The following is a 16,403-nucleotide window of genomic DNA, read 5'->3' on the forward strand; positions in this document are numbered from 1 at the left end:
GAAACTCACTTTCACATGGTTGTTTCACCCTTTCATCCTGGTTATGTAACGTTCTCTATTATACCATATATTTTCACGTTTATCTTTGTTCAATGATATTCCGAATACCCTGAGGATAAATGCGTCGTTTATCGGCCAGTCGTTAATCTAAATGTTTTTGCACAACAGTAATTAACACTAACGATGTGGAATAAAGCAAATGTTTGTGCATTGTCCGACATAAAGTGGCATTTCACTAGTAGATAATTATTTTAGCATCCATTTGAATCATACGTCCACATCTGAGTGCAAACTAATAGCGAGTGATATTACAACACGGCAATTACTTTGTGATAATCATTACGAATGATACTCTTTCCAAAGGTCAGCATTCATTAAACTGGTAGAACAATGGGTGGAACGGCTGGAAGGTAAAAAATGGGCGCGCTTCGACACAATATGAAAGATCGATATCCCACGCATGCTATGTTTATTACAATTGCTAATATGTTCAGAAACATAATTTCTCAACACCAGTACTATTATGAATGATGCTAGTTAATTTTCGCATTATTCATGCTGCGATTTCACTCAATTTTTCAGAAAAATGAGGTTCAAGGTTTAAACAAAGTTATTTTTCATAATAATAATATACAATATATACAAAAATACGGACTTGAAGAAAATATTGTTTGTAACTCTTTACAAAAAATTAAAAGCACGTCAAGTTCATTTGTGACGATGACAAGTTTCTGGATCTTTTTTCTTTTCGGAAAGTCAACAGGCGCCTGAATTCACTGCTATCCATCCAGTTTCTACTACTATCAGAGAAGAACATCTTGCATACAACGTATTTTGGCATCCCTCGCAAAATGTGCGTTATTTTCGAAACGACAAGTTTTGGGATCGCTGGATAGGTCAGAAGGATGTCCTCCTCGTTCACAAGAATTGTATCTTTTACATTCCTCCATAAGGCACATAAGAGTGTATTACATTCCACTTGACTTATTCGAAAAAGAATCATTAATGTCCCCAAGTGCTTCAAAATTTACATCGTTTTGAAGATTACCTGTATTATCGTATAGAGGTTGGTGCACAGCATTAAGAGCATTCATACATGAAGACTTAAGGTAAAATCTTTGAAGTTTCATTTTTGCATTTTTCGAAAAATGTATAGGTGGTACTTGAAAGCCTAATATACATTTGGCCTAATTTTCAACAGCAAAGCAGCAATGGATGAGAGAGGGAAATCCATCTTCAATTTTTACTTCATGCCTATTCCAATATGAGACAGGTTGGAGTTTTTGTAATGGCTTCTATATCGAAACTTCACAGGCAAATTCGATGTGTTTCTGTAAACGTTTTTTTCCAAACAGTTACGTCTTTTTACACTCTCAAAATCGAAGGATATTTTTTTATTAATGCTTCTGGTCTACGGAGATGTATTCACAATATTTATTACCATTGTAGTCTCATCACATTTTTAGTTATATTCAATATATTGAACTTAATTTATTGAAATTGACTTTACACCAACCAGACTACTTCCCCTCATTATTGCCGACACCACCCCCCAGATACTTTTCGACATGGCAATGCCCCCTCTATTTACAAATCACTCACCTTTCTTCTTCAATTCAATACCGATTTCAGATTAGTCCCCCTGTAATTATCGAGACTTGGCGCAACTGTCAATGGCACGTGGCTGCGACTCATCTGCTCTTTTAATAAATACCGACCGCTCAACTTGAAAGCTGCTGCAGCCTGCCACTCTATCGTTTGGGTCTTTCGTAATAGCATTGTTGTTTATTTACATCTTCCACAAATATGCTGAGTTGTCCCACTTCGTCTTTTCTATGCAGCTTGAAAGCTGGGAAAGTCAATTTCATTAAAAAACCACTTATCTAATATTTCATCATCACTCTGTAGTTTATTGAGATACCAATCTTGAAAATTATTTATGATGCACTGTTTGGAACTTTGGTGTAGTAATTATTATTACTGGAGTTTTTCCCAACACCAAATCGTTATTTTCAACACCTAGTCACGTGTTTCGATCACTAAGTGATCATCTTCAAGAGGAAGATTGAACTCGAAAACTTGCGAAGCTAACCCTATTTATGCTATACAGGTATACCACACATGCAGGTATACCACCTTTGGAGTCTTAAATTAATTTTACAGTTTGCCTTATCTATTAATTTTACAATATGTCCTTATGCAATGTTTGAATGTTATAGCTATATATATAAAACAATTTTCAAGCTATATATTATTGTCTACACAATATTGTCTATCTAAATTTATTTTTACAATATGTCCTTATGTAATAGTTGTAAATATAATAATATTATTTTAACAAGCTATATGCTTTTTGTTATTGGTCCGTCATCGTTATTCATAATATTATTATGTTTATCGGCGACAGCTGCTTAACGGAAAAACAGATTTTAAACAGATTTTTAAACTTATGTCTGCAGTCTCATAGGCATCTAGTTGCCTGTTGTTGTTAACTTGTTTAAATAATCTTAATGAACTGAAGTCTGTGGAATGGTTTTGTTGTAAAATATGATGGGCGACTGCTGATTTTTCAGGTCTTCCATGTTCGTTTTAAGTGTGCTAGGTGTTCCTTATATCTTACTTTATTAGATCTTTTTGTCTGTCCATAATATTTTGCATCGCAGTCATTACATTCAATTTCGTAAATTCCAGACTTTTTCGAATTTTCGACTAGCACCTAGCCCATCATATTTTGCAACAAAACCATTCCATAGACTTCAGTTCATTAAGATTAGTTAGACAAGTTGATAACAACAGGCAACTAGATGCCTATGAGAGTGTAGAAATAAGTAAACATAATAATATTATGAATAACGATGACGGACCAATACCAAACAGCATACTATATAGCTTGTTAAAATCATATTATTAGATTTACGACTATTACATAAGGACACATTTTAAAAATAAATTTAGATAGGCAATATTGTTAAAATAATTTTTATACAGCTTGAAAATTGTTTTATATATAGCTATAATATTCAAACCTTGCATAAGGATATATTGTAAAATTAATAGAAAAGGCAAATTGTAAAATTAATTTAAGACACCAAAGGTAGTATACCTGTATGTGTGGTATACCTGTATATCATAAATAGGGTTAGCTTCGCAAGTTTTCTAGTTTAATCTTCCTCTTGAAGATGATCACTTGGTGATCGAAACACGTGTCGAGGTGTTAAAAATAACGATTTGGTATTGTAAAAAACTCCAGTAATATTCTTGAAAATTATGTCAAATTTTGGGTCATGTCATACATGCCTAAGCTTTCGCGGGAAGGCCGATACAAGATACCAAAGAACTGGAACTAAAATCTGGAGAATATAAATAGAAATGCGCTGGTAGAACTGATGCTGACCAGAGGTACTTATGAAAAGACAAACATGATGTATTGTTTATTGACAGACAATGGTGGTTTCACCCATGAAAGTAAATGCATCCTGGGTCTGGTGGCTGAAACATGAAATAAATTACGGCTACCAACAAAATAAACATGGTGCAACGACTTGCATGTTGGGAATAACGTGAGCAGCTACAGCTACATTGAAGGCACTATTGATTCTACCATATTTACATATTTTAATGTCAGGGGGAGCAAGGACAGACCTATTCAGACTGGAAAATGATACCGAAGTATAATTTCGACCCAAACTTCTCTGTCAGAGTGATAAAACGTAGTGCGTAGATATTGAACAGACTTTTCGGGAACATGCTTTCCAGAACCTGGTATACAGATGAGACGAGAACCTATCATGAAAAGGAAGCTGAAATATACTATGTGAGTGCATTATAGCTACGGACTCGTTCAAAGCACATCTGTTTTTAAGTGGAAATGTATGTAATTTGCAAAGCACAAGAAATGTTTATTCAAGATGCTTATGGAAGTGCTGAACATAGATCGTCAACTCCATATATGAGCCCTCAAACATTGCTAAAACTCCAGTAATAAGAAACACAACAATAGTTGAACTTGTGAAAGAGTTCATCTGAAAACTGAAAAACTGCTTCAACAGAGCAAAATTCTGCTCAGAATATAATACTGGAAGATAGTTGGCAGATGTCTAACAGATTGACAAGATGAAAGTTGGTGGTGATATATCTGTCAAAAATGCTTCTGAGTGATTTCCAAACCACAGTGATTTGATAATTTGAGTACATGACATTGATTTCCTCAATGTCATGTACTCAAATGTACCTTGCGCCATCAGGCGCAAGTTTATATCGTTTTAATGTTCCTAATGTAGTAAATGTTCGCCCCCTCATTCCTCCGTCACCAGTTTCGTCGAAGATGTTTCAAGTCCATCACCAATACTAGTTTTGCAATTTCATCTATGGTCACCCTACATTGTTAGTGATCAATTTGGGTTCTAGTAACTCTTTATTGTGAGATCTTCTTTGGATAGTTTACAAAACCGCAATACGTGTTTCACCATTCAATAACTTCCTCAGACTTGTGTTTAGTGAACTATCCAGTGGAAATCTGAAGTGATACTTGAATAACAATTGATTTCTCTATACTTCATTTTCATCAAGTATCGGTCAATTTTGTCACATAATTTGGAATTCTTCATTAATCGGATCGAAAAAAGCACCATTTTTCTCTTATTTGTTAAAGTATTAATAGAATAGATGTTGTTTCCATGCGATGAGATTACCAAATTTGCTTACCACCGAAGGAAACATAAAGACGAGGGTCTGCGTGATCGAATACCGCAAGACTCGTTAATAAATCCTATTCCATCAAATACTACTTAGATGAAAACAGAGCCCAACAGTATCGTATTCATATGCAATGACAGATGACGATCTGCTAGATCACGACGTTTGGTCTGAGTTTTCCTTTAAATAACAATTTTGATAACTTGATAATTTCTCTCGCATGAACACCAGTTTCTTCCAATATTCGGAAATAATTTCATATTTTTAATTTGGAAAAAAAATTCAAATTCAAGTAGAGTTGCATACCGGCTTCATTCTCGAAAGAATATAATCATGAAATATACTTTTGAACTAGTTTTTCATTGCCAACTTTGCCAAGATTTTTTCAGTTCATAGTAATCTTCAAAATCTCTTCAGAACAGTGAGAAATTCAACAAACTTTTTTTTTCTGTAGGAACTTTGAACCCCATACCATATTTTGCTCCTTGCAAAAATTTGATATTGTCGCCTATGGAATGTTGACTCTCTATCATAAAAAGGATATTTCAGAATATAATAGCTGAAAGGTTCTTCACTGAAGTGGTATACCCCTATTATTTCAAGATTTCAGATATTCCTTACACACATTCTCTGGAAAAATGCCGATGCCGTTAATAGCAGCACATGCACTGAAAGGAGGGTGCAAATAACTGCTAAGGGCCTATTAGTCATTATTCTCAGAGTTTTAGTGGCCACTTGATAACTGCTGCATCTAACAAGGCTATTTTTTTCGAAATAATGAACATCAGTTTCATCTTCTTGCAATCTTGCTTCTTGAAATATATTGAAACGATATTAATCAGGGGATGAAAAAATATTCACCATACTGATATAGTTTATATATATTTGATGAAACAACAAAGTTCAGTAGTTAGTTCAGTAAATAACAAAAATTTTGCAAATAAATATTTATTGAGATTCTTATTCAATGACTGGCACATTTAAAGCGAGTGTATATCATATGCGTTGATGACATATCAATTATTTTGCTAGGGTAAGATGTTACAAAGTGAAACCTTAGCTTGGGAAAGTTTCAACTTTCCAAAGTTGTCGTTCGCTGGCGGATATTAGCTTGAAATAGCCCAAATTACTGTGAACCCATTTTCTTTTTTTATGTACCTACCAATCACGAAGGATATATAAGATATATATACGTCACCACTTTTTGAAAGTCATCTCCTGTGATGCTAATTTGCTGAGCGAAGACACAGTGCTTCAGTTCTTTTGTGAAGAAAAAAATAAATTCAAATTCAACGTATAGAATTGTAGAGTACTCACTCACTTTACTAACAGTGATATCGAAAATCATGAAGCTCTCAATAACCTATTCTGAAATATCTAAAATGTATCGAACTTTTCTAGCGACCAAAAATATAGTTTTCGAAAACAAAGATCAACAGGTAATCTCATATTTTCAAACCCTTCAAACATACTTGCCATAAGGGTTCACTGACATCGACCTTTACCTTTATCTCGATAATCATATTAAGATCTAGATCATTTTCAAAACAAAACCCATATTTTTATCATGGATTTGAAGGGAAAATTCCACGTCCGGATATGATTTTGACCACTTTCACGATTATGAACTTGACCTTGGAAGTTATTACAAAATGATTTTTCGAATCATTTTATTATAAAAATTGGAGGTATCTGACTTCCTAGATTTGATTAGATTTCGCCATGATAATAACCCACAGGGTCATATTTCTAGGTTGAAACTATTTTCTTGAATGCTCATATTCAAATGTTTTCATACTCTTGGGACACCCGGTATATACAAACGTGACGTTTCGAAGACAAAATGGTATCCGGTTTTATCTGATTTATAGAGTGGATTCAATTAGTGTTTCAGACTGTGTAAAAATGAAAATAAACAATTGCACTAACATTCGACATTCGACTAGATAAAAAGTCAAAACTGCAACATTTTATTTCCTGAAACTTCGATTGGTCGATATTATACTAATGATAATACTCATTATCAAATATATTGATATATATTTTCTGATCAGGTGGTTGGGTTTTAAAAAAAATCATCAATTCAGAAATCAGTTTTCCATACCTGCCATTTCACATTTTTCAACAAGGAAAAATATGATGTTTAGGGTGTCGAAGATGGATGTCTAACATTTGGCAATAAACAAGTAAATTCCCTATGTATATATACATGTGTACAATATTGTTATTATTGATGTTACGAATTCAGTTGAATGGGCAAACTAGTAGCATTTTCAATGGCCTTCTCGATGCTGAAAACAAAAAAATTGAGAGTAGCGTTTTCAAAATATTTCATAAAATGATGTTTTTCAAATGGAACACCCTATATTTTATCATGTATTTCAATTCGTAATAGCATTCTCAACAACAAAACTCATATCACATTTCTTCCTAGAATTGAAAATGAACGACTTAGGTATATGGAAATATTTATTTCTTTCACTAACACAAAAAATTTCCTAAATGGTTACCTACATATTCAAAACATCACCTTCTTATTGAACACATATTTGGGTCCCTCTCTTGATACTACATGTTGCTTTCAACACAATTTGGTCACCAATTCTATCAATTATAGTTTCAATATAATTTTTCAGTTCAACATCATCATGTTTCATTTTGTACACCTCATTTTTTAGAAATTCCCAAAAATAAAAATATAGAGATGTCATGTCTGGTGAACGAGGAGTCCACTCAACAGTACCATTTGTAGCAATCTATCTGTTTTCAAAACAGTCTCGCAACATTATTTTTATGCCACTGAAATTATGTGCTGGTGGTCCATCCTGCTGAAAATATATCATCTGACGAGCCTCCAGATCCAGATCATCGAAAAACTCTTCCAACACTGTTGTTAATAAATTAATGTAATGGTAGAAAAATGGACCGATAATTCTGCCTATAAATAGACCACACCAAAAATTAATACCAAATCGTCTTTGCGGATTGTGGGAATGGACTAGAAATGGATTGCGTCTACTCCAATAATGAAAATTTTTTCTATCATACATCCCACAATTTCAAAAATTAGCCTCTCCGCTCCCTATGAGTTTTCTATAGAAGTTTGGATCTTGTCTGCATCGACAAAATCCCAATCATGTCTCAGAGTCACCAGGTTCTAGTTTTTCTAGATAAATCTCTGATAGAATTATTTGGATTTACCTCAAAGTAGGCTAAAACGTCAATTTCTGTATCTTCAAATATTTCAAAACTTTTATTAGTTCTCCTCTTCTCAAAAACTTTTTTATTATTCCTGAATCGACGATAACGCACAGCAAAAAAACGCCGATTAGTTAATTCACGATCGGGGAACAAATTGCTGTAGTGTTAGAGTGCTTTTACACTATTTTTCTGGTAAACCAAGTAGGATTCTAACATATCACATTTTTCTTGATGGGAAAACGGCATTTCGAAAAATATCCGAACAGTTGACAGCTACAATAATTTATGACATTTTCATCATGTAGTTGAGAATATTTGACAAATAATATTTCAACAAAGTTTTAAGGCAACTTGATTACTCATAATAATTCTGTTTTATGGAATCAAACACAGTTTTTTCCAACCGCATTAATATGTACATTTTAGCAGGCATATTTTGATTCACAGAATGTTTACGGTTAGATGAATAGCTTTAAGATGGAAATCATCGTTTTTTAAATCAATACCAAATAGCTCAGTGGTGTCAAGTGAATAAGTAGTACGACATTATGATCACGGGTTTCACGAGTTCAAATCCCAGCGCAATTTTTTCTTTTTGCTGTTAGTAACAAAATATTTTAATTCGTATCAAAGTATCAAAATAAGGGTGGTTGGACAATCATGATGTTTCATTTGCCGAAACAAAGAAACTTTTATTCTAGTAATTAAATGAATATTTCCACATAAGTCGTTCATTTTCAACTTTAGGAAAAAAGGTGATATGAGCTTTGTTGTTGAGAATGTTTTTACGAATCGAAATGCATGATAAAATAAAGTGTATTCCATTTGAAAAAATATTTTTCGTTTTTGGCATCGAGGCCATTAAAAATGCTACTAGTTTGCCCATTTAACCGAATTCGTAGTATCAGTAATGACGGAGTTGGCAATGGTGCTGACTTAATTGGGAACACCCGGTGTACATATAATTATTTACTAATATTCAAATTTATTGTGGGTTTTCATACATGAATTAACATTTATGAATAGATTTTTTATTTTTATTCATTATTTTCATTATTGGATACATCAGTAACTACTGTGTTTGATTTTAAGACCGAGACAATAGGCTTATGGTATGAGAAATAAAATGCATATGTTTTCGAATAAAAATTGAAAGATTTCTAGAAAAAACTGCATCGATTGTTGTTACATGTCATGCGGTAGGCTCATTTCGGTTATTATTCATTCGTACTTCTGATTCAGCTTGTAGAAATTTTATCATCTTCGTCCATCTTCGGACGCGAAAGTAGTAACATTGCTAAAATTAGTGTCAACGTATGGTTATTTTCTCCTAATTCTTCAGAGCCTACCGACCGTTAATGTTTGCTCGTACCCCTCCCTCTTTCCCCTACAGAAATATACGAAACGTAACGCTAGTTGCACACACACACACACCGATTTTGGACGGCCGACTTTGTACTGGTCGTCCAAATTCCAATAGTGAACCACATGTGGGAACGGGACCTTGCACACATGCCGACCGGTGATCGTCGCCGGTAAAATACCGGTGAGCAGCCGTCCACTGCCACTGTATCGCCGGCAGTACCGGGAAGTAGTGGCGTACATGACTAAATACACTCTTGCATACTCACCGGTTTTTTATCGACCATTCCAGTCTCGAATTGTGTTTACTACGCATTAACTTCGTTTTGGTAGTGCGTGCTAATTACGACAGCAAAGCAACTGATTGTTTGACCGATAAAAATCCGGTGAGTGTGCAAGCACCCGCTACCAATAAAATATCGGCCGATTTTATATAATCCGTCCAAAATCGGTGTTTGTGCAACTAGCGTTACTCTCTCTTTCTATCTTCACTAACTTATACCTCCCTCCCAACTTCCGTTCGCCTCGTCCGATCCCACTTTTTGTATCGCTCTCGTCACGCATACACGCATTCACCAGCTCCCCAAGTCAAACGCGCGTAATTAAGTTTTACTTCAAAAACTACTAAATATTTTATAAGGAACTGTTGAGTCAAAAACACAACATAGAGAAAGAGAAAGTGTTGTGATTGTAATACAAGTATTAACTTGTGAATTGTCAATTGGAATGTAACTGAATTCAAATCGATGATAATTGAATGTTTCGAATAAACGGAAATAATGGTTAACCATTAGAGATGTAATGAACGTCTATTAGTCTAACAGAGGCTTGGGAATATGGGTCAATATGTTTGTCGGTTTGATATGGGTTCGTGCAGTGAACTGTTCAGATTCATTGAGCACGTTCTGAAAATTAAATTTGACCATGCTCGATATTCAGATTGTGACTGTATTGGCTGATTTAGAGAAACTAATTCCACGTTGAATATAAAGTACGTCGAATATTGAATTTGGAGGAGGACTGTGGAGACATGCAAAAGTGATTTATTTTCTGTGAAAAACACTTTTTTGTCTTTCTGCTTCTCAATAATTGAATGAAAAATCTGAGAAACTCATCAGTTTTCTCTTTGTTTTTGTCAAGGTTTCGGTGGTGCTTTACCACCTTCCTCAGGACAACTGAAATATATTACGCAACAATATGTTTTTGTACCACAAACTGATCTAGTGGATAACTGATCTACTGGCTAACGTGAGCTAACATGAGCCTGGTAGTTTATAACCCTTTCATAAAGGCAGCCCACAGCCCCTTGCTAGTGTTTTTATCATGAGTAGCTGTGTTTTGTGACTTTTCAAAAGCCTTCGATTGCGTAAATCATAGTCTCCTTTTCAAGAAGCTCTGCTTCTATTGTTTCAGAGGTGCTTTGTTATGACTGGTTTGCCTCATATTTGAGCAATAGAAAACAAATAGTACAATCTAATGAACAACTATCATCCAGTGGAGAGATATTATCTGGTGTCCCACAAGGATCAGTTCTAGGTGCAATTCTTTTTCTTCAGTATTTAAATGATCCGGCTGTCACTCCAATCAGAGGAAATTTCACAATTTTTGCAGATGACACTACCATCGTCTGGCTTGAAAAAATGTCCAGCAATTGAAATATACTACCACTAGTGACCTTGAAATGGTAAGAAATTGGTGTGATTCCAATTACTTATGTTTTAATACAAATAAATCGAACGTAATAGAACAAAAATAATTCAAAATTCCTAGGAATATCTTTTGATGACAAACTGAAATCTGATCTGCATATTAGAGCATTGACAAAAAAATTAGCGGCAGGATGTTATGCACTTACAGTTGTCACAAATGAAATGAGCACATCTACAGCGAAGATGGTAGTCAACAATTACTACAGTCAGTGTTTGTCCTACAAAAAAGGGCAGTTAGATACTTATGCAAAGCTCGAATGCGTGAACCCTGTAGACCATTATTTATCAGCAAGGGCATTTTAACCCTGACCTGCATTTTTATTCTAGAGTCTGTATGTCTAATACACAAAAACCTTTATACAGTTGATACCCCAAAACCAGACAAATGAAATGAAATGAAATATTTCACAAGCTAAATCTCGGAAAATAAAATATCACTCCCTATTCCAAAATCTACTTTGACAAAGGACTCTCTGTTTTATGAAAGCAAAAAATATATAAATACGTTCCCTCCGAAATCAGAAAGGAGAAAAATTATTACAAATTCAGAAAAATAATGAAAGAAACTCTACTCAAAAAAGCATTCTATAATCTCAAGGAATTTTATATAGTGAAACTCTGCCATGATTTTATTTTAGATATGATTTGATTCTCAGTATGTATTATATATATTTTATTTGCTTTTTTAGTTAATTTTTATGTGATTTTTCATACACCCACTCATTTTATCTATATTTGACATATGTTTATTTTTCAACTCAGTATAGGGTTCTTCTAATTCTGTAAATATTTTGTATATTTCTCTCTCTCTCTCTCTCTCTCTCTCTGAGTAAAATATCTGAACAGTTCTTCTGTTTGAGCTGAACTCGAATATGTCTCTATTTTACGGCAGTCTATTTAGATATCTGTGCAAGAAAAACTATGAATTTTATCCTATTCATGAAACAGTCAGTTCAGTAAGTCTTAGAAGTGATTAGTTCAGAAGTGAACAAAAGCTTATATAACTTTTCGAAATACCTTTCAATCCAAAAACACAAAATGTTCTCCAATTTCTTGAATTCAATTTTTAGGAATTGATTGCTTTCTTCCTATCTTTGGAAGATTTCCAAATCACAAATGAAATGAAAAATATATTTATCTTTGAAATAATTTCAGATCAATACAATTGTCGAGAAATTATCACACCAGGCTGATAATGAGAAATGATTGAATTGTCCTCGAGGTTTATTTTTAAATGAAAGGTGTGAAATTCCAGTGGGTCTGCTAATCAACTTATTAACGGTATCAAATGAGAGTACTGACGCTCTACAGGAGTCATTAGTTTTGAATTAAGTGAGTATCGTGATTAGTAACAGTTTAATATTATCCGCAACTGAAATTTATGTAGCTATTTTAAGTCGTATAGATTATAGGGAATATTTAATGATTGATGTTACTGGGAAATTGAACATCATATTAGTTCCAATTTAAAATCAACAAAAACTCCATAGCGATTTTCATTATTATTCGAACATATTCAAATTCCACACCGTTTTTCCTGATATCTCCTTCTGGATGATGTGCAGCGAAGTAAAAACTCAACTAAAACTGAGCAGAAATCTTACATTCACGAAATTCATTGAATGGTTCATGAAAAATCGTATGTTGATCAGATGTTTAGAACTTTTTTCTCAGTTCCGTTCGTTAAATTGTGTGTAGTTCTTCAGAAACAAAAAATCGCATCACTTTGAAAATGTTTCTCTTTCAGATCATTTGTTGAAATTATATCGTAATTTTCATGATGTCTATAGATACTATTTTCATCAATTAATCAGTTAATCAATTAATTATTCATTAATCTCACAAGTTCCGTATAGTCGTTGGAGATAAAAACATTGATAGCTTATTTATAGAGGGCTAATCATGGAAATTGAATTGTAATGCATAGAGAATTTTCAGAAATGAAAAATAGAACTTTTACCACTTGTATTTTTAACTACAATAAACTGAAAATAATTGATAATATTACTTCTCATTTATCTAAACACTACTGTAGGTAATGACATAGAGAGTTTGTTGAAGATGGGTAATCCACTATTCGAAATTTTTTATTCGCAGAGATATTGGATATCTCATCATACTTTGCCACTAAAACTATTGAAATCATTTATAATTCTATAAAGGAAGTCGTCTGAAAAGAGCCAGTAATAGCTTCAAAATTATAAATATACATATATTTTCCATTGTAATTTTTCCAACCCAAGGATCATATTTCATTTACAAATACAAATCTCTATGATATATCTTTGTTCCAATTTTCGAGATACAAGTAGAGTTGAATTGTGATAAGTTTGATATTACAGAAATCATCGAGAAAAATGTAAAAAAATCAGGTAGTACTTTTGACTTTCCAACAGAAATATTTCTCAAATGCCAGAACTGTAGTAGTCTTTCCGATGCACGGACCAAGTTGCCAACAGGGGATGATCTATAGTAATTTTCACAACTTCAACTTATTTAATCCATTTATATTTAATGGTATGAATTTCATTTTTCAAAATAATAACAGTTATTGAAAACATAGATACAAATATTGAGTATAAATAAACCAGACAATGTCAGCACACTGTGTTCTTTGAAGAGCTTCTCAATAATTTGATTATGGGCAATTAACACAGCAAGATAAACCCCCAAAGGCAAACTCCATACCTTAGTCGAGAGAATGTTCGGCGAAATATTTGGAATACAAACAGGTCGAAAAATAATCACGGGAAATATCTTTACTGTCACACTGCACTAAAGGCATTGATGTGATATCGACACTGGTCTGAGAATACCGTGAAGAACTGACAAACGTGAATACATTGAGCCTCTGCTGATAGTTAGAATACTCATGAATCACAGGAAAAGACAAAACAGTTGACTTTTCCAGAAATGGATAGACATTTCCGTGTATGAGCTGTGAAAGTACCCAAATTCGTTGAACGGAAACAAATCAGAAAACGAGTAATATGAAATATGCTGTTAATGATAATTACAAGCGTACTTACTAGATATTGAAGGACGTCTGAATAAATTAGGACTGTAGCATATAAACAGGTAGGTAAATCTAATATGATCAATTTCATTTGACCCGCCACTATGCTCTGCTACCAGGGTCTGAATTTTCTTATGAAGACTAATCCATTCCAAGGTGAGGACCTGATCAGCGATAAGTTTGCGACTACCTTCGTCAGGTAGGTAAAAAACACAAATGTGTGGCTTGAGAGGTAGGTCTTCTGTGACACATATTAGGGAGATGCTGTTCACGGCTGCAGGGTACTAAATGCACCCACGACCTATTGATCGCTCTCCTGATCCCCACAAGAAACCTGGAGCCATCCAGAACGTAATGTGCAGCTGTGAACCATCTTCAGGAATATCCTCCACGACCACTATAATGGCATAGTGAAAACACTCCAGTTGATTGGTTGATATTGAAGTAGTCGGTTCAATGGCCAAAATTTCCACGTTGATACCCGCAGCTACCTAACCATATGTTAGCTTTACTTGATATATTAGATTCAGTCAACAAGTGTTTTTTCGACTGTGGTTTGAATAATCATCGTTTTGCTGACCTACTCGTGGGGAATTTGTTATTTAATGCGAATTCTGTTTCTGCTGCTCAAGAACTTGGTGCAAGACAAGTTCATAAAAAATGTCCTGACTCTGACAAGGCAATGCGTCGCCTCCTGGCAGCACCATTTTCTATCCTAGGTGAGGGTGTATATGGGAGGCATCAGCTTCAAACCATGGAAAAATAGGCAGCAGATACAGTTTTTCTCATATCATATTCGAATGTGTTACAGACAAGCAATTTATGGATAACCATAATATAAAGATAATCATGAAAAGATTGAAAAAATTCAATGGGAAAATGAAGCAGCAATGATTTTTGAATGCAGTATGTAACTCTTCAACGTGTGTTACTTACTATCCATTGTAAGTGTGAAGAAGTAATATTTTGAAATTCATGATATTTCAGATAAAATATGAGCGTACCCTTTCTGAATTTGCAATAAAGTAGCGGACGGTTTCTTGAGTGTTTAGTACTTGTTGGCCTGAATCATCACATCAATTAATAATTATAATGAGATATTCACTCGATATTCACTCGAAAGTATCAACATTTGTTGATAAATTACAGCCATTAAAAGTCATGGACACAATACAATTCCCGCTGTTATATGCACTGATGATATTCAACCGATGAACAATAATTTAAACACGAATACCATTTCAACAACTCTTTAAAACATAACACGACACCAAATAAATATACTTATGACATGCAATTTCAATTTCCCACGTTTCTTTGTTCTTCATTCCTCTGAGTACTTCTTTCCAACAGGTTTATTAACAACACGGTAGAAGTACTGATATTCAAAAAAGTAATAATCGTCTTATTTATTTGAATTCTTGTAATTGGTCGAATATGAGTTTACAGGGGATAGAGAATAATTCCCCGGTACTCATCTTTTTGAAAAGGTAGTCGGTACTTTCAGAATAAGAGAGCCCAAACACATCCAGTCTCGCCGAATTCCATTATTAGGATTTTGATTAGCAAATATTGCCAGTGTGTGGCCATAGTGAAGCATATTTATATTCGAATTTCAAAAAGTATTGGTGAAATATTCTCATTGTCGACCACATGTGTCAGCATTCAAGATTATTGGTGAATAATAGACGAATTCTGGAATGAGATAGGATTTTCGTTAATTGTCTGTTGTTTTTCCACTAACAATAAGTCCGAAGAGTTTGAACTTATGCGACCTAGCCTTACATGACTTTCCGCTGCTAAGGACTGTAAGAAAAAGCAATATTGAATGGCCTGTGTCATCGCTCCTTGATTTCTTTTTATGAGGTCAGTAAATTCTAACAAAAGCTGTGTCTTCGAGGAATATGTGTCAAAGAATAGGCGACAAATGCCTTCGTACTCCAAAATATTCAAATGGCATGGAGAATCGCGTTATATGTTTTATTAAAGTTGTTCAAATTCTTTTCACAGTAGTCTTTGAATTTCAAAATTCCGTCCAAAATAACGACATTTGAAAATTCGTATGTTTTTGAATGCCAAAATGAAACTGAAATGAACATTTAATGTTACATACAAGTACCATCCATAAGCTCACACCAGAGCTCCTCTCACCTTCCTACGATTAAGAAGAGAAAGTTCCAACTACAAGTGGCCGGAGGCTTCTTTAGAAGAAACATTAGTCGACAACCAATGCGGTCCAATTGACGGATCAATGGGAAAAATGATTATGATATCTTGCATTGAATCATTGAAAAACCTCTCAACTTTTCTTCCCTCAACCTGGGTCATGTCCAAGGTTTCATAAACCTGGTTTAATAAACATATTCCAAATGGATTTAATCTCCAGAGATTCGAATTCAATGTGAATCACTAGTTTCACA

The sequence above is a fragment of the Leptinotarsa decemlineata genome, unplaced genomic scaffold, assembly GCF_025532065.1.
Source record: "Leptinotarsa decemlineata unplaced genomic scaffold, Ldec_3_MD MMD2_tig00026317_RagTag_RagTag, whole genome shotgun sequence".
Lineage (NCBI taxonomy): Eukaryota > Metazoa > Arthropoda > Insecta > Coleoptera > Chrysomelidae > Leptinotarsa > Leptinotarsa decemlineata.